This window comes from Dendrobates tinctorius, unplaced genomic scaffold (genome assembly GCF_039654945.1).
Source record: "Dendrobates tinctorius isolate UK_male_01 unplaced genomic scaffold, ASM3965494v1 ptg000144l, whole genome shotgun sequence".
NCBI lineage: Eukaryota > Metazoa > Chordata > Amphibia > Anura > Dendrobatidae > Dendrobates > Dendrobates tinctorius.
Window position 1 is genome coordinate 12,932,470 of NW_027361811.1, and position 25,031 is coordinate 12,957,500.

General features: G+C 43.1%; 1 long non-coding RNA gene across 1 annotated transcript in view; it reads left to right on the top strand.

The window, feature by feature from the left end:
- LOC141049463 (uncharacterized) overlaps positions 1-21,863 on the top strand; it is a 60,048-nt gene extending 38,185 nt beyond the window's left edge. The window contains exons 2-3 of the long non-coding RNA XR_012220359.1: positions 19,844-19,962; positions 20,533-21,863. This is a non-coding gene — a long non-coding RNA (uncharacterized lncRNA). The remainder of the gene's footprint in view (positions 1-19,843; positions 19,963-20,532) is intronic.
- The last annotated feature ends 3,168 nt before the right edge of the window (positions 21,864-25,031 follow it).

Below are 25,031 nucleotides of genomic sequence, written 5' to 3' on the forward strand. Positions count from 1 at the left end.
ACACTTGTGGACAGTGGACACTTTTGGATTGTGTGAGGCCCACTGATATCTGAGCGCTATGTGACAGGCTCGATGGCACTGCTGTGACAAAAGTGACTAGAGGATAAGGGAGATTTTGAATATCTGCACACACTTTTGGACACTGGACACTTTTGGATTGTGTGAGGCCCACTGATATCTGAGCGCTATGTGACAGGCTCGATGGCACTGCTGTGACAAAAGTGACTAGAGGATAAGGGATATTTTGAATATCTGCACACACTTGTGGACAGTGGACACTTTTGGATTGTGTGAGGCCCACTGATATCTGAGCGCTATGTGACAGGCTCGATGGCACTGCTGTGACAAAAGTGACTAGAGGATAAGGGAGATTTTGATTATCTGCACACACTTGTGGACAGTGGACACTTTTGGATTGTGTGAGGCCCACTGATATCTGAGCGCTATGTGACAGGCTCGATGGCACTGCTGTGACAAAAGTGACTAGAGGATAAGGGAGATTTTGAATATCTGCACACACTTTTGGACACTGGACACTTTTGGATTGTGTGAGGACCACTGATATCTGAGCGCTATGTGACAGGCTCGATGGCACTGCTGTGACAAAAGTGACTAGAGGATAAGGGAGATTTTGAATATCTGCACACACTTGTGGACAGTGGACACTTTTGGATTGTGTGAGGCCCACTGATATCTGAGCGCTATGTGACAGGCTCGATGGCACAGCTGTGACAAAAGTGTCTAGAGGATAAGGGAGATTTTGAATTTCTGCACACACTTGTGGACAGTGGACACTTTTGGATTGTGTGAGGCCCACTGATATCTGAGCGCTATGTGACAGGCTCGATGGCACTGCTGTGACAAAAGTGACCAGAGGATAAGGGAGATTTTGAATATCTGCACACACTTTTGGACACTGGACACTTTTGGATTGTGTGAGGCCCACTGATATCCGAGCGCTATGTGACAGGCTCGATGGCACTGCTGTGACAAAAGTGACTAGAGGATAAGGGAGATTTTGAATATCTGCACACACTTTTGGACACTGGACACTTTTGGATTGTGTGAGGCCCACTGATATCTGAGCGCTATGTGACAGGCTCGATGGCACTGCTGTGACAAAAGTGACTAGAGGAAAAGGGAGATTTTGAATATCTGCACACACTTGTGGAAAGTGGACACTTTTGGATTGTGTGAGGCCCACTGATATCTGAGCGCTATGTGACAGGCTCGATGGCACTGCTGTGACAAAAGTGACTAGAGGATAAGGGAGATTTTGAATTTCTGCACACACTTGTGGACAGTGGACATTTTTGGATTGTGTGAGGCCCACTGATATCTGAGCGCTATGTGACAGGCTCGATGGCACTGCTGTGACAAAAGTGACTAGAGGATAAGGGAGATTTTGAATATCTGCACACACTTTTGGACACTGGACACTTTTGGATTGTGTTAGGCCCACTTATATCTGAGCGCTATGTGACAGGCTCGATGGCACTGCTGTGACAAAAGTGACTAGAGGATAAGGGAGATTTTGAATTTCTGCACACACTTGTGGACAGTGGACACTTTTGGATTGTGTGAGGCCCACTGATATCTGAGCGCTATGTGACAGGCTCGATGGCACTGCTGTGACAAAAGTGACTAGAGGATAAGGGAGATTTTGAATATCTGCACACACTTTTGGACACTGGACACTTTTGGATTGTGTGAGGCCCACTGATATCTGAGCGCTATGTGACAGGCTCGATGGCACTGCTGTGACAAAAGTGACTAGAGGATAAGGGAGATTTTGAATATCTGCATACACTTCTGGACACTGGACACTTTTGGATTGTGTGAGGCCCACTGATATCTTAGCGCTATGTGACAGGCTCGATGGCACTGCTGTGACAAAAGTGACTAGAGGATAAGGAAGATTTTGAATTTCTGCACACACTTGTGGACAGTGGACACTTTTGGATAGTGTGAGGCCCACTGATATCTGAGCGCTATGTGACAGGCCCGATGTCACTGCTGTGACAAAAGTGACTAGAGAATAAGGGAGATTTTGAATATCTGCACACACTTTTGGACACTGGACACTTTTGGATTGTGTGAGGCCCACTGATATCTGAGCGCTATGTGACAGGCTCGATGGCACTGCTGTGACAAAAATGACTAGAGGATAAGGGAGATTTTGAATATCTGCACACACTTGTGGACAGTGGACACTTTTGGATTGTGTGAGGCCCACTGATATCTGAGCGCTATGTGACAGGCTCGATGGCACTGCTGTGACAAAAGTGACTAGAGGATAAGGGAGATTTTGAATTTCTGCACACACTTGTGGACAGTGGACACTTTTGGATTGTGTGAGGCCCACTGATATCTGAGCGCTATGTGACAGGCTCGATGGCGCTGCTGTGACAAAAGTGACTAGAGGATAAGGGAGATTTTGAATATCTGCACACACTTTTGGACACTGGACACTTTTGGATTGTGTGAGGCCCACTGATATCTGAGCGCTATGTGACAGGCTCGATGGCACTGCTGTGACAAAAGTGACTAGAGGATAAGTGAGATTTTGAATATCTGCACACACTTGTGGACAGTGGACACTTTTGGATTGTGTGAGGCCCACTGATATCTGAGCGCTATGTGACAGGCTCGATGGCACAGCTGTGACAAAAGTGACTAGAGGATAAGGGAGATTTTGAATTTCTGCACATACTTGTGGACAGTGGACACTTTTGGATTGTGTGAGGCCCACTGATATCTGAGCGCTATGTGACAGGCTCGATGGCACTGCTGTGACAAAAGTGACTAGAGGATAAGGGAGATTTTGAATATCTGCACACACTTTTGGACACTGGACACTTTTGGATTGTGTGAGGCCCACTGATATCTGAGCGCTATGTGACAGGCTCGATGGCACTGCTGTGACAAAAGTGACTAGAGGATAAGGGAGATTTTGAATATCTGCACACACTTTTGGACACTGGACACTTTTGGATTGTGTGAGGCCCACTGATATCTGAGCGCTATGTGACAGGCTCGATGGCACTGCTGTGACAAAAGTGACTAGAGGATAAGGGAGATTTTGAATTTCTGCACACACTTGTGGACAGTGGACACTTTTGGATTGTGTGAGGCCCACTGATATCTGAGCGCTATGTGACAGGCTCGATGGCACTGCTGTGACAAAAGTGACTAGAGGATAAGGGAGATTTTGAATAACTGCACACACTTTTGGACACTGGACACTTTTGGATTGTGTGAGGCCCACTGATATCTTAGCGCTATGTGACAGGCTCGATGGCACTGCTGTGACAAAAGTGACTAGAGGATAAGGGAGATTTTGAATTTCTGCACACACTTGTGGACAGTGGACACTTTTGGATAGTGTGAGGCCCACTGATATCTGAGCGCTATGTGACAGGCTCGATGGCACTGCTGTGACAAAAGTGACTAGAGAATAAGGGAGATTTTGAATATCTACACACACTTTTGGACACTGGACACTTTTGGATTGTGTGAGGCCCACTGATATCTGAGCGCTATGTGACAGGCTCGATGGCACTGCTGTGACAAAAGTGACTAGAGGATAAGGGAGATTTTGAATATCTGCACACACTTGTGGACAGTGGACACTTTTGGATTGTGTGAGGCCCACTGATATCTGAGCGCTATGTGACAGGCTCGATGGCACTGCTGTGACAAAAGTGACTAGAGGATAAGGGAGATTTTGAATTTCTGCACACACTTGTGGACAGTGGACACTTTTGGATTGTGTGAGGCCCACTGATATCTGAGCGCTATGTGACAGGCTCGATGGCACTGCTGTGACAAAAGTGACTAGAGGATAAGGGAGATTTTGAATTTCTGCACATACTTGTGGACAGTGGACACTTTTGGATTGTGTGAGGCCCACTGATATCTGAGTGCTATGTGACAGGCTCGATGGCGCTGCTGTGACAAAAGTGACTAGAGGATAAGTGAGATTTTGAATATCTGCACACACTTGTGGACAGTGGACTCTTTTGGATTGTGTGAGGCCCACTGATATCTGAGCGCTATGTGACAGGCTCGATGGCACAGCTGTGACAAAAGTGACTAGAGGATAAGGGAGATTTTGAATTTCTGCACATACTTGTGGACAGTGGACACTTTTGGATTGTGTGAGGCCCACTGATATCTGAGCGCTATGTGACAGGCTCGATGGCACTGCTGTGACAAAAGTGACTAGAGGATAAGGGAGATTTTGAATATCTGCACACACTTTTGGACACTGGACACTTTTGGATTGTGTGAGGCCCACTGATATCTGAGCGCTATGTGACAGGCTCGATGGCACTGCTGTGACAAAAGTGACTAGAGGATAAGGGAGATTTTGAATATCTGCACACACTTTTGGACACTGGACACTTTTGGATTGTGTGAGGCCCACTGATATCTGAGCGCTATGTGACAGGCTCGATGGCACTGCTGTGACAAAAGTGACTAGAGGATAAGGGAGATTTTGAATTTCTGCACACACTTGTGGACAGTGGACACTTTTGGATTGTGTGAGGCCCACTGATATCTGAGCGCTATGTGACAGGCTCGATGGCACTGCTGTGACAAAAGTGACTAGAGGATAAGGGAGATTTTGAATTTCTGCACACACTTGTGGACAGTGGACACTTTTGGATAGTGTGAGGCCCACTGATATCTGAGCGCTATGTGACAGGCTCGATGGCACTGCTGTGACAAAAGTGACTAGAGAATAAGGGAGATTTTGAATATCTACACACACTTTTGGACACTGGACACTTTTGGATTGTGTGAGGCCCACTGATATCTGAGCGCTATGTGACAGGCTCGATGGCACTGCTGTGACAAAAGTGACTAGAGGATAAGGGAGATTTTGAATATCTGCACACACTTGTGGACAGTGGACACTTTTGGATTGTGTGAGGCCCACTGATATCTGAGCGCTATGTGACAGGCTCGATGGCACTGCTGTGACAAAAGTGACTAGAGGATAAGGGAGATTTTGAATTTCTGCACACACTTGTGGACAGTGGACACTTTTGGATTGTGTGAGGCCCACTGATATCTGAGCGCTATGTGACAGGCTCGATGGCACTGCTGTGACAAAAGTGACTAGAGGATAAGGGAGATTTTGAATTTCTGCACATACTTGTGGACAGTGGACACTTTTGGATTGTGTGAGGCCCACTGATATCTGAGCGCTATGTGACAGGCTCGATGGCGCTGCTGTGACAAAAGTGACTAGAGGATAAGGGAGATTTTGAATATCTGCACAAACTTTTGGACAATGGACACTTTTGGATTGTGTGAGGCCCACTGATATCTGAGCGCTATGTGACAGGCTCGATGGCACAGCTGTGACAAAAGTGACTAGAGGATAAGGGAGATTTTGAATTTCTACACACACTTGTGGACAGTGGACACTTTTGGATAGTGTGAGGCCCACTGATATCTGAGCGCTATGTGACAAGCTCGATGGCACTGCTGTGACAAAAGTGACTAGAGGATAAGGGAGATTTTGAATATCTGCACACACTTTTGGACACTGGACACTTTTGGATTGTGTGAGGCCCACTGATGTCTGAGCGCTATGTGACAGGCTCGATGGCACTGCTGTGACAAAAGTGACTAGAGGATAAGGGAGATTTTGAATATCTGCACACACTTGTGGACAGTGGACACTTTTGGATTGTGTGAGGCCCACTGATATCTGAGCGCTATGTGACAGGCTCGATGGCACTGCTGTGACAAAAGTGACTAGAGGATAAGGGAGATTTTGAATTTCTGCACACACTTGTGGACAGTGGACACTTTTGGATTGTGTGAGGCCCACTGATATCTGAGCGCTATGTGACAGGCTCGATGGCACTGCTGTGACAAAAGTGACTAGAGGATAAGGGAGATTTTGAATATCTGCACACACTTTTGGACACTGGACACTTTTGGATTGTGTGAGGCCCACTGATATCTGAGCGCTATGTGACAGGCTCGATGGCACTGCTGTGACAAAAGTGACAAGAGGATAAGTGAGATTTTGAATATCTGCACACACTTGTGGACAGTGGACACTTTTGGATTGTGTGAGGCCCACTGATATCTGAGCGCTATGTGACAGGCTCGATGGCACAGCTGTGACAAAAGTGACTAGAGGATAAGGGAGATTTTGAATTTCTGCACATACTTGTGGACAGTGGACACTTTTGGATTGTGTGAGGCCCACTGATATCTGAGCGCTATGTGACAGGCTTGATGGCACTGCTGTGACAAAAGTGACTAGAGGATAAGGGAGATTTTGAATATCTGCACACACTTTTGGACACTGGACACTTTTGGATTGTGTGAGGCCCACTGATATCTGAGCGCTATGTGACAGGCTCGATGGCACTGCTGTGACAAAAGTGACTAGAGGATAAGGGAGATTTTGAATATCTGCACACACTTTTGGACACTGGACACTTTTGGATTGTGTGAGGCCCACTGATATCTGAGCGCTATGTGACAGGCTCGATGGCACTGCTGTGACAAAAGTGACTAGAGCATAAGGGAGATTTTGAATTTCTGCACACACTTGTGGACAGTGGACACTTTTGGATTGTGTGAGGCCCACTGATATCTGAGCGCTATGTGACAGGCTCGATGGCACTGCTGTGACAAAAGTGACTAGAGGATAAGGGAGATTTTGAATATCTGCACACACTTTTGGACACTGGACACTTTTGGATTGTGTGAGGCCCACTGATATCTTAGCGCTATGTGACAGGCTCGATGGCACTGCTGTGACAAAAGTGACTAGAGGATAAGGGAGATTTTGAATTTCTGCACACACTTGTGGACAGTGGACACTTTTGGATAGTGTGAGGCCCACTGATATCTGAGCGCTATGTGATAGGCTCGATGGCACTGCTGTGACAAAAGTGACTAGAGAATAAGGGAGATTTTGAATATCTACACACACTTTTGGACACTGGACACTTTTGGATTGTGTGAGGCCCACTGATTTCTGAGCGCTATGTGACAGGCTCGATGGCACTGCTGTGACAAAAGTGACTAGAGGATAAGGGAGATTTTGAATATCTGAACACACTTGTGGACAGTGGACACTTTTGGATTGTGTGAGGCCCACTGATATCTGAGCGCTATGTGACAGGCTCGATGGCACTGCTGTGACAAAAGTGACTAGAGGATAAGGGAGATTTTGAATTTCTGCACACACTTGTGGACAGTGGACACTTTTGGATTGTGTGAGGCCCACTGATATCTGAGCGCTATGTGACTGGCTCGATGCCACTGCTGTGACAAAAGTGACTAGAGGATAAGGGAGATTTTGAATTTCTGCACACACTTGTGGACAGTGGACACTTTTGGATTGTGTGAGGCCCACTGATATCTGAGCGCTATGTGACAGGCTCGATGCCACTGCTGTGACAAAAGTGACTAGAGGATAAGGGAGATTTTGAATTTCTGCACACACTTGTGGACAGTGGACACTTTTGGATTGTGTGAGGCCCACTGATATCTGAGCGCTATGTGACTGGCTCGATGGCACTGCTGTGACAAAAGTGACTAGAGGATAAGGGAGATTTTGAATATCTGCACACACTTTTGGACACTGGACACTTTTGGATTGTGTGAGGCCCACTGATATCTGAGCGCTATGTGACAGGCTCGATGGCACTGCTGTGACAAAAGTGACTAGAGGATAAGGGAGATTTTGAATATCTGCACACACTTTTGGACACTGGACACTTTTGGATTGTGTGAGGCCCACTGATATCTGAGCGCTATGTGACAGGCTCGATGGCACTGCTGTGACAAAAGTGACTAGAGGATAAGGGAGATTTTGAATTTCTGCACACACTTGTGGACAGTGGACACTTTTGGATTGTGTGAGGCCCACTGATATCTGAGCGCTATGTGACAGGCTCGATGGCACTGCTGTGACAAAAGTGACTAGAGAATAAGGGAGATTTTGAATATCTGCACACACTTTTGGACACTGGACACTTTTGGATTGTGTGAGGCCCACTGATATCTGAGCGCTATGTGACAGGCTCGATGGCACTGCTGTGACAAAAGTGACTAGAGGATAAGGGAGATTTTGAATATCTGCACACACTTGTGGACAGTGGACACTTTTGGATTGTGTGAGGCCCACTGATATCTGAGCGCTATGTGACAGGCTCGATGGCACAGCTGTGACAAAAGTGACTAGAGGATAAGGGAGATTTTGAATTTCTGCACACACTTGTGGACAGTGGACACTTTTGGATTGTGTGAGGCCCACTGATATCTGAGCGCTATGTGACAGGCTCGATGGCACTGCTGTGACAAAAGTGACTAGAGGATAAGGGAGATTTTGAATATCTGCACACACTTTTGGACACTGGACACTTTTGGATTGTGTGAGGCCCACTGATATCTGAGCGCTTTGTGACAGGCTCGATGGCACTGCTGTGACAAAAGTGAATAGAGGATAAGGGAGATTTTGAATATCTGCACACACTTTTGGACACTGGACACTTTTGGATTGTGTGAGGCCCACTGATATCTGAGCGCTATGTGACAGGCTCGATGGCACTGCTGTGACAAAAGTGACTAGAGGATAAGGGAGATTTTGAATATCTGCACACACTTTTGGACACTGGACACTTTTGGATTGTGTGAGGCCCACTGATATCTGAGCGCTATGTGACAGGCTCGATGGCACTGCTGTGACAAAAGTGACTAGAGGATAAGGTAGATTTTGAATATCTGCACACACTTTTGGACACTGGACACTTTTTGATTGTGTGAGGCCCACTGATATCTGAGCGCTATGTGACAGGCTCGATGGCACTGCTGTGACAAAAGTGACTAGAGGATAAGGGAGATTTTGAATTTCTGCACACACTTGTGGACAGTGGACACTTTTGGATTGTGTGAGGCCCACTGATATCTGAGTGCTATGTGACAGGCTCGATGGCACTGCTGTGACAAAAGTGATTAGAGGATAAGGGAGATTTTGAATATCTGCACACACTTTTGGACACTGGACACTTTTGGATTGTGTGAGGCTCACTGATATCTGAGCGCTATGTGACAGGCTCGATGGCACTGCTGTGACAAAAGTGACTAGAGGATAAGGGAGATTTTGAATTTCTGCACACACTTGTGGACAGTGGACACTTTTGGATTGTGTGAGGCCCACTGATATCTGAGCGCTATGTGACAGGCTCGATGGCACTGCTGTGACAAAAGTGACTAGAGGATAAGGGAGATTTTGAATTTCTGCACACACTTGTGGACAGTGGACACTTTTGGATTGTGTGAGGCCCACTGATATCTGAGCGCTATGTGACAGGCTCGATGGCACTGCTGTGACAAAAGTGATTAGAGGATAAGGGAGATTTTGAATATCTGCACACACTTTTGGACACTGGACACTTTTGGATTGTGTGAGGCCCACTGATATCTGAGCGCTATGTGACAGGCTCGATGGCACTGCTGTGACAAAAGTGACTAGAGGATAAGGGAGATTTTGAATTTCTGCACACACTTGTGGACAGTGGACACTTTTGGATTGTGTGAGGCCCACTGATATCTGAGCGCTATGTGACAGGCTCGATGGCACTGCTGTGACAAAAGTGACTAGAGGATAAGGGAGATTTTGAATATCTGCACACACTTTTGGACACTGGACACTTTTGGATTGTGTGAGGCCCACTGATATCTGAGCGCTATGTGACTGGCTCGATGGCACTGCTGTGACAAAAGTGACTAGAGGATAAGGGAGACTTTGAATATCTGCACACACTTTTGGACACTGGACACTTTTGGATTGTGTGAGGCCCACTGATATCTGAGCGCTATGTGACAGGCTCGATGGCACTGCTGTGACAAAAGTAACTAGAGGATAAGGGAGATTTTGAATATATGCACACACTTTTGGACACTGGACACTTTTGGATTGTGTGAGGCCCACTGATATCTGAGCGCTATGTGACAGGCTCGATGGCACTGCTGTGACAAAAGTGACTAGAGGATAAGGGAGATTTTGAATTTCTGCACACACTTGTGGACAGTGGACACTTTTGGATTGTGTGAGGCCCACTGATATCTGAGCGCTTTGTGACAGGCTCGATGGCACAGCTGTGACAAAAGTTACTAGAGGATAAGGGAGATTTTGAATCTCTGCACACACTTTTGGACACTGGACACTTTTGGATTGTGTGAGGCCCACTGATATCTGAGCGCTATGTGACAGGCTCGATGACACAGCTGTGACAAAAGTGACTAGAGGATAAGGGAGATTGGATTGCTTTTAAAAAAGCAGTTTGCGGAGCAGTGGGTAAACAGCAATGCCAGCCTGTCAGGAATCCTTAGAAGGCAGCCCAACAACCAACACCACTGATACACCACTATATAGCCTCCCCTTGCACTGCACACACAGTGACTGGTGTGTTGTGCAGGCCAAATTGCTAGCAGCAGAAGCAGTTTTTTTTTCTTCTCAGCAGGTCAAAAAAAAAAAATTGGGATTGCTTTTAAAAAAGCAGTTTGCGGAGCAGTGGGTAAACAGCAATGCCAGCCTGTCAGGAAGCCTTAAAAGGCAGCCCAACAACCAACACCACTGATACACCACTATATAGCCTCCCCTTGCACTGCACACACAGTGACTGGTGTGTTGTGCAGGCCAAATCGCTAGCAGCAGAAGCAGTTTTTTTGTCTTCTTCCCTGCCTAACGCTCTCCCTACAGAATCAGCAGCAACCTCTCCCTATACTAAGATCGGCAGAAGTAAGATGGCGGTCAGCGTGCACGCCCTTTTATACCCCCTGTGACGCCCACCAAAGCAAGCCAATCACTTGCATGCCCTTCTGAAAGATGGTGGTGACCCGTGCCTATGTCATCACGTTGCCCACAGTGTCCGTGGATCCTGATTGGCTGAAAAAGAGCGCAAAACAAACTTTTGAAACGCGACTTTGGCGCGTAAGTCGCCGACCTCGTGGCCGACCTCATCCTAGGGTCGGGTTTCGTTTCATGAAACCCGACTTTGCCAAAAGTCGGCGACTTTTGAATTTTTTCGACCCATTTCGCTCAACTCTAATCTTGAGCATCTGACAAGTGGCAGGCATCTTGGTGCGCTACACTAAAAAACTCTGGAGTAGAGAAGACCACAGCTCATCATGAATTAGACAAACTGTGCATCCTTTCTCTGTCACACCCACATCCCACCCCAGCTCTGCCCTTTTTGGCTGAGCATGGAGAAACTGGAGTGAAGACACTAAGGGTACCGTTACACCTAGCTATGCACCAGCGATCCCGACCAGCGATATGACGCGGTCAGGATCGCTGGTGCATCGCTAGGTGGTCGCTAGTGAGCTGCCACACAGGCAGATCTCACCAGCGACATCGCTTGGGATGGGGGTCGCTACTTACCTGTCAGACGCGGTGATCCTGCGTCCTCCCGCCCGGCTCCACGTGTCACTCGTTGGCGCCACAGGAAGCGCCGCAGGAAGTGACCGACGAGGAATGGTCCAGGAGCTTCTCGCGCGATCAGCGATAACCAGCGGGGGAGCCGGTCGGAGGTAAGTATCACATGCAGCGATATTGCTAGCAATATCGCTGCTACGTCACAAAATTGGTGACTTTACAGCGATATTGTTAGCGATATCGCAGTGTGTAACGGGGGCTTAAGAGTCGCAAAATTGAGACACTCTAAGTTGTGCCTAAATTTTGCAATTTTTCAAAGCTTTGATGCCAGAATTTTGACATTAAAGCTTTGATGAATCTAACATTAAGTCTTTATAATTATTGCTGCATTCTTATGTGAAAGAGGTATTTTTAGATCCTTTAAAACTAGGGCCTGGCAGCACCCCCGATTGTAGTACCTTTGCTGCTAGCAATTTATTCATTTTCATAAATGCCAAATATATTTTTGTATAATTCCAATAGCTTCCTTACCTAACGCTCTGATTGTCTATCAAAAGCTAACCAATCCATTTGATCAGTCAAATTTCAGTTTTCTATTGAGAATTAAGTATCTTATTTGGATGCTCAGTGCTAAGAGATATGTTTTAGACCTTTGTGGTAGACATATGCCATTTAAGATACAGTATGGAAAGACTAAAACCATGAGTGAAAAAGTTATAAATCTTGTTAGTAGCACCCAAAGAGGTAAAATTTAACGTAAACCAAAAAGACATGTTAAGCATGTGCTATCATGTCCTTCATATATAACAGAACATTTATGAAGCAAATATGCTGAACTGTGTCATGAAACTCTGTTTAATGTGTGGTGAATCTTGATTTATACAAGTGCGTCTAGAGCTCTGTCAAAGAGCAGAGTTCATAAAAATGTATAGATTGGCATAGCTTTAAAGTCTACATGAAAATCGCAAAATCATGGACTATATATAACATTTACTGTCAGTGTGCATGGCTTCTTTTCTAAATACCTTAGAGATACAGTAGATGTGCCATGTAAACATGTGGGTAAGATATCTGTCAGCTTCATGTGAGTCATCTATGAGGACCCTCAGTGCAAGATCCAGTGTGCAGATGAGTCTCCTATCTTGACTATATCTCTTTTTTCAGGCTGAATGAGATTCATAAAAAATTAGCACCAATGAAAAAGGCCGATATCTCAAGAACTGTATGGCAAATTTTAAAAAAGAAAGAAATATGAATACTCAGAAGAGTAGAGGGAATAAAATACAATAAGAGCAAATATGGGCCACTTTTGTCCTGGTGACGGGTCGTCTTTAAATGACTGCCAATCAGCAAACAAGTCAGATAGTGTTAATCCACTTTTAATCTTTTTAATTATGTGCTCTTTGCATACATGTTTCGTCTTAAGGGCCTGTCACACTAAGGGATATCGCTAGCAATATCGCTATAATGTCACTGGTTTTGTGACGTAGCAGCGATATTGCTAGCGACCGGCTCCCCCGCTGGTTATCGCTGATCTCGTGAGAAGGGCCTGGGCCATTTCTCGTCGGGCGCTTCCTGCTGGGCTTCCTGTGGCGCCGACGAGTGACGCGTGGACGCGGGCGGGAGGACGTCAGGATCACCGCGTCTGACAGGTAAGTAGTGACCCCCGACCGCTGCTATGTCGCTGGTGAGATCTGTCTGTGTGGCAGCTCACTAGCGACCACTTAGTGATGCACCAGCGATCCATATCGTTGTCGGGATCGCTGGTGCATCGCTTAGTGTGACAGTACCCTTACTCATTGTGCAATGTTCTAGGTTTTGCTCATGACTTGTAGCCCAATACCCTGTTAACGAAAAACAAAAAGCTTTCAATGAAAATTACAGTTATATAAGAAGGTGAGTATTATACTGTATAAAGTTAAATAACCAATTTTATTTATGAAATACCAAAATAGAGAACTTAAACTGTAATAGCTATATAATTATAACTTAAAAAGGTTTACTATGTCATTGAGACATAGTGGCAAATCTGAAATTAATAGAAATAAAATGAGAAAAAAAGATTTTCAATACATTGTATGTAAATATAAAAAAGCTTTTATATGGCTCACAGACAAGAGAAAAAAACAACATATGGCTATGAGGAGGTAAAAATAAAATACGATAATAATGAAAACATGAAAACTGAAGATTCCAAGAAAAGTGAAAGGAAATTAAAATTAATTTTATTCCCCCCCACATTCCCCTCAACAGATTTTGGCTTCCACACATAGGGGTGGCACCGGCTCAGTTTCAGCCACTACTCTGTGCCAGTGAGCGGTGGCTGTAATTGCACCCCCAGTACTGACAGACAGCTGGCCCTAACAGTACCGGCCCACTCCTATGATAAGAAGCTGAATGATGCCAAAGGGAATAAAGTTCATTTCCTCCTGGCAGTGGGACTCTCAGTGAAGGTGCCACACGGTGTCAGAATGCTATTATCCTGCATATTAACCCCAAATCTGCAGGTTAATAGTGTTATTTACGTGACAGGTTCCTTTTCAATCAATAAATGTAATAGTTAATTTTTAAGGCTGAACGAGCATGCTCAGTGATACTCTGATATCACTTGAATATCTGGGTGCTTGGATGTGCTCATCACTCGACAAGCATTGGCTGCTGCTTGGATTGGAAGCTCGAATCCACGCCATGCATGTTTGGCGCCTGTTACATAACCAATAAGCAGGCGAAGATTGCCTGCCAGTCACTGTAATGCTGTAGTCATCTTGGTACTGGCATTACTGTGTTTGGCTGGCCACATCACCTCATCAGAGGTTATAAAAGGACAGACCCCACCTCGCTTGACTCACTGATGCCATTGCACAGCTCAGTGACAGCGCATAGTTTTACTAATCAAAGAGCTCTAATGTTTATACTGGTGTTGATTATGAACCACCATACAAACAGTCCCTCTAAGGGCTAATCCTGGGCTTTGCTGTTTGTATCGGACACACTCTGCATTTACCCTAGGGACAGCTGCAGGAGCAGGAAGAGTGGCAGAATACAGCCTCTAGGCAGAACTTAGGGCTTTGCAGTCCGTTGCTAAATATATACCTGTTGCACGTGACCACATTCTTTTTTTTATGAGAAAGTTGACTATATTGTCATCCCTAGAGTATTAATTGTTTTGTGTTACATTATGGTGGTATATAACAATCCAAAAAAAGTCTTTTTTTTTGGATTCAGTTAGTCATCCTTATAGTTTTTTGTGATTTGTGTTACATTTCAATGATATATAACACTCCAAAAAAGAGTTCAAACATTTTTCTGGATTCAATTAGTCATCTGTAAAGTATTACCTGGTTTGTATTACATTTTGGTGGTATATAACGCTCCAGAAAAGCGTTCAAAAATTTTTCTCGATTCAGTAAGTCATCCATAGAGTATTAAGTGCTTTGTGTTACATTTATATGGTATATAGCACTCCAAAAATAGCATTCTATTTTTTTCTGGATTCAATTAGTCATCCAGAGAGTTTTTTGTGCTTTGTGTTACATTTCAATGACATATAATAGTCCAAAAAAGCATTCAAACATTTTTCTGGATTCAATTAGTCATCTGTAGAGTATTACCTGGTTTGTATTATATTTCGGTGGTATATAACACTCCAAAAAAGTTTTCAAATATTTTTGTTGATTCAGTAAGTCATCCATAGAGTATTAAGTGCTTTGTGTTACATTTCTATGGTATATAGCACTCCAAAAATAGCATTCAATTCAATTTTTTTGGGATTGAATTTGTTATCCACAGAGCATTACGTGCTTTGTGTTACATTACGGTGGTATATAACACAATAAAAATAACACAATAACAAGGGGACAAAAATGGCAGAATCCTGCAATACTCCCGAGATAGCGACCGGAGGAATATCGGAGCCAAACGAAGCAGGCGTGACAGTAGAAGTGTCTGTGGTCCGGAACCGGCCACTTTCCTGGATCCACCAAAGCCTGAATCCAGGCCACTACCTTCACTGCTGGGGTTCTTGCAGACTGTGGACGGGAGAGCTAGGATCCAGGAAATGGTGAGTGGACAGAGGGGCCTAGGCTGGTTGGAAGAGAGAAGAAGGCAAGCCAGAACCAGGGCTGGAGACATGCTTGCAGGCCCACTAGCTGCAAGGTGCCAAGAGTTGGCATCCTGAAGGGAGGTCGCTACAAAGGACCAGCAGCGGAATGTGAGTCCATCAAAGAGTTTGGGAATATCACAACATCTAGTTCAACCAGGGTTTAATAGAGATGGAAAACTTGCCTTAAAGGCGGCAAGAGCTGACAGCTGGAACCAGGGTCATGTTCCTCAAAATAGAGGGGCAACATCGCAGGAATGCAGTGGGTGTGATCCAAGACGGAAGGGAGGAGGATTAACCTACCTTGAAAAATGAATGGGCCTGTGAGAGGCTCCTCAAGGTGACTCGAGATTGAGCTACCACCCCCAAGAGATTAGACTGCCCTTGGGTTTCCCCACCTCCTATGCAGGAGCAGGCGATGGAGCATGTGACACAGACGGCTGTCTCCCATTTCTACATGTCAGTGGCTCTGGCACTATCTGAAGCTGGGTCACTTGCAGCACAGACACCTGGGAATCAGGCATCAGGAAGCAAGTGGAGGCAGTCCTCCCAGCCTTCCAAGGAAGGAGAAGAAGAGGATTACTGTATTATTGCACTTTGTGCAAAGCTTTTATAAGTGTAGAAGTACCACAATTATACTTTGTACGCAATATTTGAATGAGGCACTACAGTTATTGCCTTCAAGGGTGTATGGATGACACTGCTTGTAATTTTTGTCGGGCTATGCACTTAGTACATAGCTTTTATGAGCCTAGGAATACCACTACATGACAATTTGAACATAATGTGTATGAGGTCCTCCTTTCTGTCTAATACAGAGTGTACCTGAGTTCCCCTTCCATCTAATTTTTGGCAGTTTTTGCTTCCTTCACTGAAATGTCCAATGTTTTAATAAAAAAATAATACAAATATAATACAAATTAATAAAAAATTAAATTTTTGTTTCGTTAAATTATTGTTTTTTACCTTGTATACAAGCCATTATACAGAAAAGAATGTTTCTTAACATTTTTTCTTAACATTGTTTCTTAACGTCAATTTCTTGTTGATTTTGAATGTTTTATTGTCAGTTCTTAAAGTGGAGTAAAACTGAGACACCATTATTCTTCACAGCGATCTGGGAGTCTGGGTTCTCCCTCCATTCAGCATTTTTTACATCCATTTCAACATTTTCATTGTCCCCCAGATCTTCTTGTAGGGTCTACCAGAATAATGCTCGGATTTACCATTGACTCCCATTATACACAATACTCGAAATGAGCATCTGTGCATTAGGAATTGCTCAGTTCGAGTAACGAGCATCCGAGTACTTTAGTGCTCACTCATAACTATTAAATATTTCTTAGTTTATAGTACTAAAAAAAATAAAAAAATAGTTTCCATGATATTTATAGGTATTCTTACTACACTGTATATTTCCACATATTTTCAATGGCACGCAATTACTAATCTAAAAAGATTACAGTAAGTTAAAGTTTTTGTAAATGGTGTTGGAACAAAATCACAATAAACTGATACTTCCTGTTTCCTTGTAGCACTCTTTCCAACCGTAGACTTGGACAGAATTAGCAGAGCCATTTGGTAAGACAACTGTACTCCATAATTCTCTAGAGATATTGATAATATATGACATTTTTCTATCAATTGACTCCCTTTCATTTCAGCTGCCATAAAGCCCATAATAACATGCCTTACTGTCTATACAGACAATATATTAAGAAAGTGTCTCAGGAAAGCCCTCAAGAGCATTTATACAAATGTTAAAAAAACAAACACAATAATTCTCTTCCATAAACTTAAAGGGGGTTGACAATTACTTTTTTATTTCTTTGGCTAGGCTATCATTATGTGATTGGGCATGTGCGACATCCGGTAACCCATGCTGATCAGCTGTTACCAGCACTACAGTGCCTACAGCTGGGTACCACAAATCTCATCCCTATTCATTTGGTAGGGTGCCTGGTGTCACACCCCTACCTATCAGATATTGATGGCCTATCCAAGGGATAGACCATCAATAAAAAAGTATTGGACAACCTTTTTAAGCTGGCCTTACTTATTGAATAGCTGTTGGCCGAACCCTCCGAACTCCGGTATACACTCAAAACCAAGCATGCATATGTTCGCAAATGAAAGAGAGTGAGTAAGCAATTTTCTCTAGGATTAACAAAAAGCCATGAAACCACAACACAAGAGTTGGTCAGTTGATGTACAGCCAGATTTACATCTAATTAATACTATTTAATTATGCTTTAGTCTAATAAAAGCCTGACTCACAAAGACACAAAGCACTATTACTTTTATCAGTTTTAATATAAAACATATCTAATTGTCAATCCCAGATCTATTATATTTAGTCAACAGGATTCTATAGCATACCGTATACAAAAATGTTTCTGTCATGAGCATTTTTGGTTTTGTACTTCTATGCATAAAATGTGCATGTAAAAATTAATTTGCTATTATTAGTATTCCACTCACTTTAGAAATGTGATTAATATCATTTGGACATCATTGTTTTAGGGGAAAAAGACAATTCAGCCCAAACATTCATATTATTAATATTTCCATCTTTAAAGATCTCTGCGCCTGCCAACGAGTTGTCTGAATGATTTCTTGGACTCGGAGAAGCAAGCGCTGCGTGATACATGTATAACAATAAATATGGAATAAAAACATAATGCTAGACAGATTGAAATCAGTATTATAAAAGAATAAAGAGTTCATGTAGAAATATAATAATAAACTAAGTATTACAATGGAATGAAAAAGCAGAACCGTCTCCGTTTTCATGGAACATCAAAAGAGCAAATGTAGAAAGTAACTGATTCTTTTGTGTTTTGTAGAGGATGTAATGGATGTACCTTTATGTGAAATTAATCTGCAAACCTATTAAAGGGGGGCTCAGGGAGTAAAGAATAGCTTTTATTAATTTCAGAATTTAACTGATTCTTGAGCAGAGATCCCAGAGTCTACGCTGTGTGTTTATCTTTGTCCGTTTACAGATGCAGCTAAAGGCCATCTCTGGGTAAATGAAAAATTTGCCCATATAAAGGTCTTTGGTATAAGACTTGATATAAGTTTTGCTTTTAAAAGCAATGAGACAGGATATAGGTTTGCTGATTCTGAGAAACTGCTTAATCCGAGTGTTATGGCAAGGCTATCATATATTCTCATTTAGGCACATTAGACATAACATTTTCCTTAGATTTCATAAGTTTTGTTCACTGTTTAAAGTCTTAGAATGGCCATGTAGGCAGAAATTATTTACTCATTTTGATAAGACTAGGTCCACATTGCGTTAGGGGCATTCGTTTACTGGATCCGTTAAACGGATGTGCTAATGCAGATGTCAATTTTGACATCTTTTGTGCACCTAGCGCTAACGTATGCATTAACACATGGTAGCATTCTGCTACCATGCATTAGCCATACAGGTCTATGCACAGCGAACGCGCCCGTTCGCTGTGCGTTAGACCCGACGCACCCGAAAGCGCTGTAGACCGCATTCTCGGGTGCATCGCAAAGTAACGCATCATCGCTAATGCATGCCGAATTAGGCATGTGCTAGGATGCTTTAAACGCAGGGCACTAACGCAATGTGAACCCACCCTTAGCAAATAATATAATTCTTTCTTCTGTTAGGTCTTCTTCTGGTAGTGATGTAATACTTCCTCTTTTAGTTACTTAATACAAACTCTGCCTCTGTAATCAGGGTGGACAAGCCTTGTATACCATTTGATTCTATGGTGTATATTCTTGTCTCCAATCGATTGCTGCCCAAATTTGATCAATACCAGCAATGTGCAAGACCCCTTGTGTCTTCTGTAAAGCTCTCTCTAAAAAGGGGTTCCCACCACAGGGGCATGTACCCATCCAAGAATCATTGTGTGCTCCTGCTCATGCCATTATGAACACTGTTTGTGGCATGCCACTACTTATGCTCCTCTAAATACTGTCTACGGTATGTTCCTGCACTTTAGATGTTGGTGGGCTGCTATATTATGGACAAACAGGAGACTGCACATTAAATGAGAAAGGAAGAATGCAGAAAATCTCAGGTTGCTTGAATGTGGCGAGTCTATGGAATGATGGCATGTTATTTATCTAATTTAGCAAATTTCCATTGGTGACCTAGTGAAAAAGGAAGACTTGAATTAAAGAATATAGTGGTGGGGTATTATGTTTATTATGGAAATGTCTCACAACGATTGGGCATTTTATTGTCAAGTTTCTTCTCCTGATGCTCTGTCAAAACTTTGCCATGTTTTTGACTTACTTTCAAAACTTTAGTGTCTAAAAGCGAACATTTCTACTTGCAGAAAGTGCCAAGCCAGTGTAAGGAGACTTGTAGGTCATGCAATGCTTATCCTAAGTCACTCCACCAGAAGAAGGCACAAAGCTGAAACATGCGTAGGGGCTGTGGCACCGCAGGTTTGAGGTAAAAATGGCTACTACTCTTGTTTTCCCTGGCTTCCTCTTTCTATACAATACTGACTTTAGTCTTATTATGCTTATTTCCATTAACCATTTTTAATGCTATGTGTATGGTCTATGGTTTATGGAGGGGTGTTGGATTTATGACATTGCCTCAGAACTGTGGTTCCACTCTTTTGATGCTTTATTGTCTGTTCACCCCTTTCATCTGCTCTGGATTCTAGTATATTTTTTAACACTGTTTTAATATTTTGTAATATATATTATTTTATTACTACAGGGTGGGCCATGTATATGGGTACGCCTAAATAAAATGGGAATGGTTGTTGATATCAACTTCCTGTTTGTTGCACATTAGTATATGGGAAGGGGAAAACTTTTCAAGATAGGTGATGACCGTGATGGCCATTTTGAAGTCAGCCATTTTGGATCCAACTTTATTTTTTCCAGTGGGAAGAGGGTCACGTGACACATCAAACTCATTGAGAATTTCACAAGAAAAACAATGGTGTGCTTAGTTTTAACGTAACTTTATTATTTCATGATTTATTTACAAGTATCTTTTTGTTTACAGCCATTGACATGTTGCAGAGGTTAACACGTGAGGAGTGGACAGAAATTATGTTGATGTCGGTGAACGCAGTACCCGGGTCATTGCAGCAGATTTCAATGCAAGAAAACCTACTCAAGAAAACTGTTACCATTCCCATTTTATTTAGGTGTATCCATATAAATGGCCCACCAAAAAAAATTTGCCTGTTCTGTGTAAACTGAGGGTCCTGTTCCAATTTTTGCTTTGCCCATTCTGCAAAATCAGTGCACTGATCTGGAATCAATTGAACATCCCTTCGCCGGATATTAGCTACTCACAAATGGCACCTTTACAAAATCCAGCTGCTGCAGCATCTCAACGAGGATGACCCAGATCAGTGCGCTGAATTTGCAGAATGGGCAAAACAAAAAATAAAGTTGGATCCAAAATGGCTGACTTCAAAATGGCCGCCATGGTCACCACCCATCTTGAAAAGTTTTCCCCCTCCCATATACTAATGTGCCACAAATAGGAAGTTGATATCACCAACCATTCCCATTTTATTTAGATGTATCCATATATACATCTCCTTTATAACACCCATAAAGTAGATTCATCCATAAATGTAATGATATTTAAAAAAAAAATGCAAGACAATCAATAAATTCACTGATAATTTAAAAAAAATATTTGCTCTAACAATGACCTTGCTGGAAATTCTAAGAATATTATTCTAACCCGTTTCAAGATCACTTAACACAGCTCAATTCACAATCGTGTTTTAGGCATTTTAAAAATTAAATAATTAGCATTGAATCAATCTGCTTGGAATTGTTTATAGAATTAAGTAAGGGGCCGATAAGGTAAACTTGATAAGCCCAGAATATTAAACCAAACCATAGTATAGAGAACCTTCCAGAGCATATTGCCCACATACTGGTATTATATCTTTGAGAATAATGGTGAGTGCACATTACAACAGCCAGAGCTTAGTGCACATTACAACAGCCAGAACTTCATAACTATCACTGAGGGCCCTGTAAATATTAGAGTACAGTGCATCCATCTGACAATATTTATATTGGAATGAACACACACCGTACTGTAATAAGAGACAGGCCTGTTTAAATATGTTTGAAGAAAAGATGTCTTTATACTATGAGATCATATGCTTTAAGTATCATAATGCTTCTAAATAGAGACCAATTCAAGACCAATTTCTTAAGGCTTTTGGAGAGAACATATACTGTGAAAGGTTAAAAGGTAAAAGCAGTGTTTACTTTCTACAGCCATGCTATTCGGTCCGCCTGCCAAGAATGTGCAGTATTAAAATATCTGTGATTACAGTCAGACACATTTATTTTTTCAAAGAAGTTTTGTCTCCTGCCAATTCTGTAGCAAAAATCTTAAATAAAATCTTACCCCAGCTGTAATGAGAAGTTCAAGCCCTTCTACTTTATGAATGACCTCCAGTGTTTGAAACATGGAGAGTGAACAAACATTTACACTACTTTGAAACCCTACTGTGACTATAACATTAACATTGCTATATTACTGAACTTCATTTCTGAGACAGCTTATTGGAAGCTCACACAATCTCCTGTTTTGGCAACAATTAATAATTTCCTGACAATGTGAAAACACTATTTTTTCAATACTCCAGGTGATAAATGTCATCCATTACAAGCCAGTATTGTGTTCTGATGACACATTGGGTTTGACGTGAAAGACCTTATTTTGTCATTTTTACAGTCCTAACAGCATATTTTATACTTTTAATAGTAAAATAGGCTGAAGAGCAAATATTTGCACAGTTGATTAAATTAGTTCCACATTTAGTTAATATTTGATCAGAAAACTATTTATGAGAAACTGAAACATCCAGTTGAACATGTGTTCACTTCCCATCATTGTGACCTTGATTGTTTTGAATGTCATGCAGTAAGAGGTGGGTAAACTTCATTTGTGTCAATACAATTTAATTTAATTTGTTGATTAAAGGGAGCCATTTTGGAGCCAATTATTGAGATACTTGAAATAAATAGATAATTGTATTCTCTAAAGGTGCTGTCACACTTAGCGATGCACCAGCGATCCCGACCAGCGATATGACGTGGTCAGGATCACTGGTACATTGCTAAGTGGTCGCTAGTGAGCTGCCACACAGGCAGATCTCACCAGCGACATAGCAGTGGTCTGGGGTCGTTGCTTACCTGTCAGATGAGGCGATGAAGACGTCCTCCAGCCCGCGTCCACGCATCGCTCGTCGGCGCCACAGGAAGCCCAGCAGGAAGCTGATGACGAGAAACGGCCCAGGCCTTTCTCGCGCGATCAGCGATGAGCAGCGGGGGAGCCGGTCGGAGGTAAGTATCAGACATAGCGATATCGCTAGCAATATCGCTGCTACGTCACAAAAACCAGTGACGTTATAGCGATATTGCTAGCGATATCGCCTAGTGTGACAGGCCCTTAAGTAATAGGCACATGAGTAACATATACCTATGAGTAATTAGTGCTTATGTAGGTGAAACTACAGCATATCTAATCTTGCTTCAATTGATTGCATGATTTGACAGAGTTGCATTCGTACTGATCCCATATGTATTGTGGCGCATTCAGATGACCATATAAATTGGACTAAGATCAGAACGCAGTACACAGACTGGCCGGCGGCTCTCCCGACCAGAGCATTACAGCTGTATAGAAATACATGAACGTGCCATGCTCGGGTCAAGAGAGCCTGTCCATGCACTGCATTCGGTCTAGTTCCGGTTTAGATGACTGTTTGATTGTGCCTTTAGTGTAAAAATAACTTGTTGTGCCATTGTATAAAATCTGGGTCATTCAAATGTATTGTATTAATAAAAAGTAGGTTATGGCCCCCATTTTAAGTCTTGTGAACAGTACTCTTTCTGCCCTGGAACATGGCAGCTACATAGAACTTTAAAATAAAAGTCTGAGAGATCATGTCTACTTAAGTCTAGGGCATAAGTGTCAAATTCAAGGCACCTCGGGCAGATTCTGGCCTGCCATGTTATTCTACGTGGCCCGCCAGTTTAGGACACACTTCAATACTGCTCTGACCAGCTCTTCATACGGGAAAAGTGGAGAGATGGTTGAAGCAGTGTTGAAGTTTGCCCTGGAGCTCAAAATCTAAGATGGCAGCCGCCCACTGTTCTGGAGCCACCCATCTACTAAGAACTGGCTACGTTCTATGTTGACACAGCCATTGCTTAGCACAAGGTTCAAGGAGCTAATGTAATCTTCGAATCTGAGCAGATGCAGCCAGAGCAGACGTAGTCAATAGATGGGGCTGGGCCAGCACAAGGAGTAGGTGCCATTTTTGTGAATGAACAGTGCACACTGTGAATTCAGCCTACACAAACGGTGAACACAGTCAGTCTGCACAAATGGTGAATGCAGTGAGCCTGCACAAATGGTCAATGCAGTGATCGCAGTCACCCTGCACAAACGGTCAATACAATGCTCACAGACGGCCTGCACAAACTGTAATTGCAGTGATCACAGTCAGCCTGCATAAATGGTGAACACAGCTATCGCAGTCAGCCAGCACATAAAGTAAAGGCCGAGAATGCAGTCAGCCAGCACAAACAGTGAAAGCAGAGGCTGCAGCCAGCCAACATAAAAAGTGAACGTAGTCAGCCAACGCAAACAGGTGACATTGTGAATGCAGTCAGCCAGCGCAATCAGTGAATTGCATCAGCCAGCAAAAAGAGTGAATGCAGTAAACACAGTCCACAGCACAAAGAACAAATGCTGTCAGCCAGCACAAAATGTGAATACAGTGAAAGTAGTTAGCCAGCACAAAAAGTGAACATAGTGCACACAGTCGGTCAGGACAAAAAATGAAAACAAAAAAAAGCAGTCAGCCATCACTTTTGGGTGCTTTTATTTTTGAATCAAAGCAGATGCAGCACAAGGAAAAGTCTTGTACTCTGAAGTATGGCACAGCTCTCTTAGCCCTACTACACAGAGAAAGCTCTCTTAGCGCTACTACCCAAGGAAAGCTCTCTTAGCAGTACTATCCAAGGACAGCTCACTTAGCCCTACTACCCAGGATTAGCTCTCAGCCTTATTACACAGGAACAGATTTCTTAGGCTGGTTTCACATTTGCGTTTTTTTTCCGCTGTATTTTAGCGCTAAATAGCGCATGCGTTTTTATTTCCTATACTTTGCATGGGATGCGCTTATGTGCGCATACACATGCGTTTGTACGCGTTTTTCTGCGCATGCGTTTTTTTGCGGTATGCGCTCGGGCGCACAAAATGCAACCTGTTGCATTTTTTGGGCGTCCGACTTGCCTCAAAAAAATGCATGCGCGCGCAATGCGTTTTTTTACAGCAAGACACCCATTATAAGTCTATGGTGAGCATATGTGCGCATTGGCATGCTTATGTATGCGTTTTTTTGCACATGCGTTTTTTTTTTTACCATTAGTTTAGACAATGGAATTTAGGGGTTTGGGTTAGAGTTAGGGTTAGTTAAGGGGGTTTAGGGTTAGGGTTAGGGTTAGGGTCAG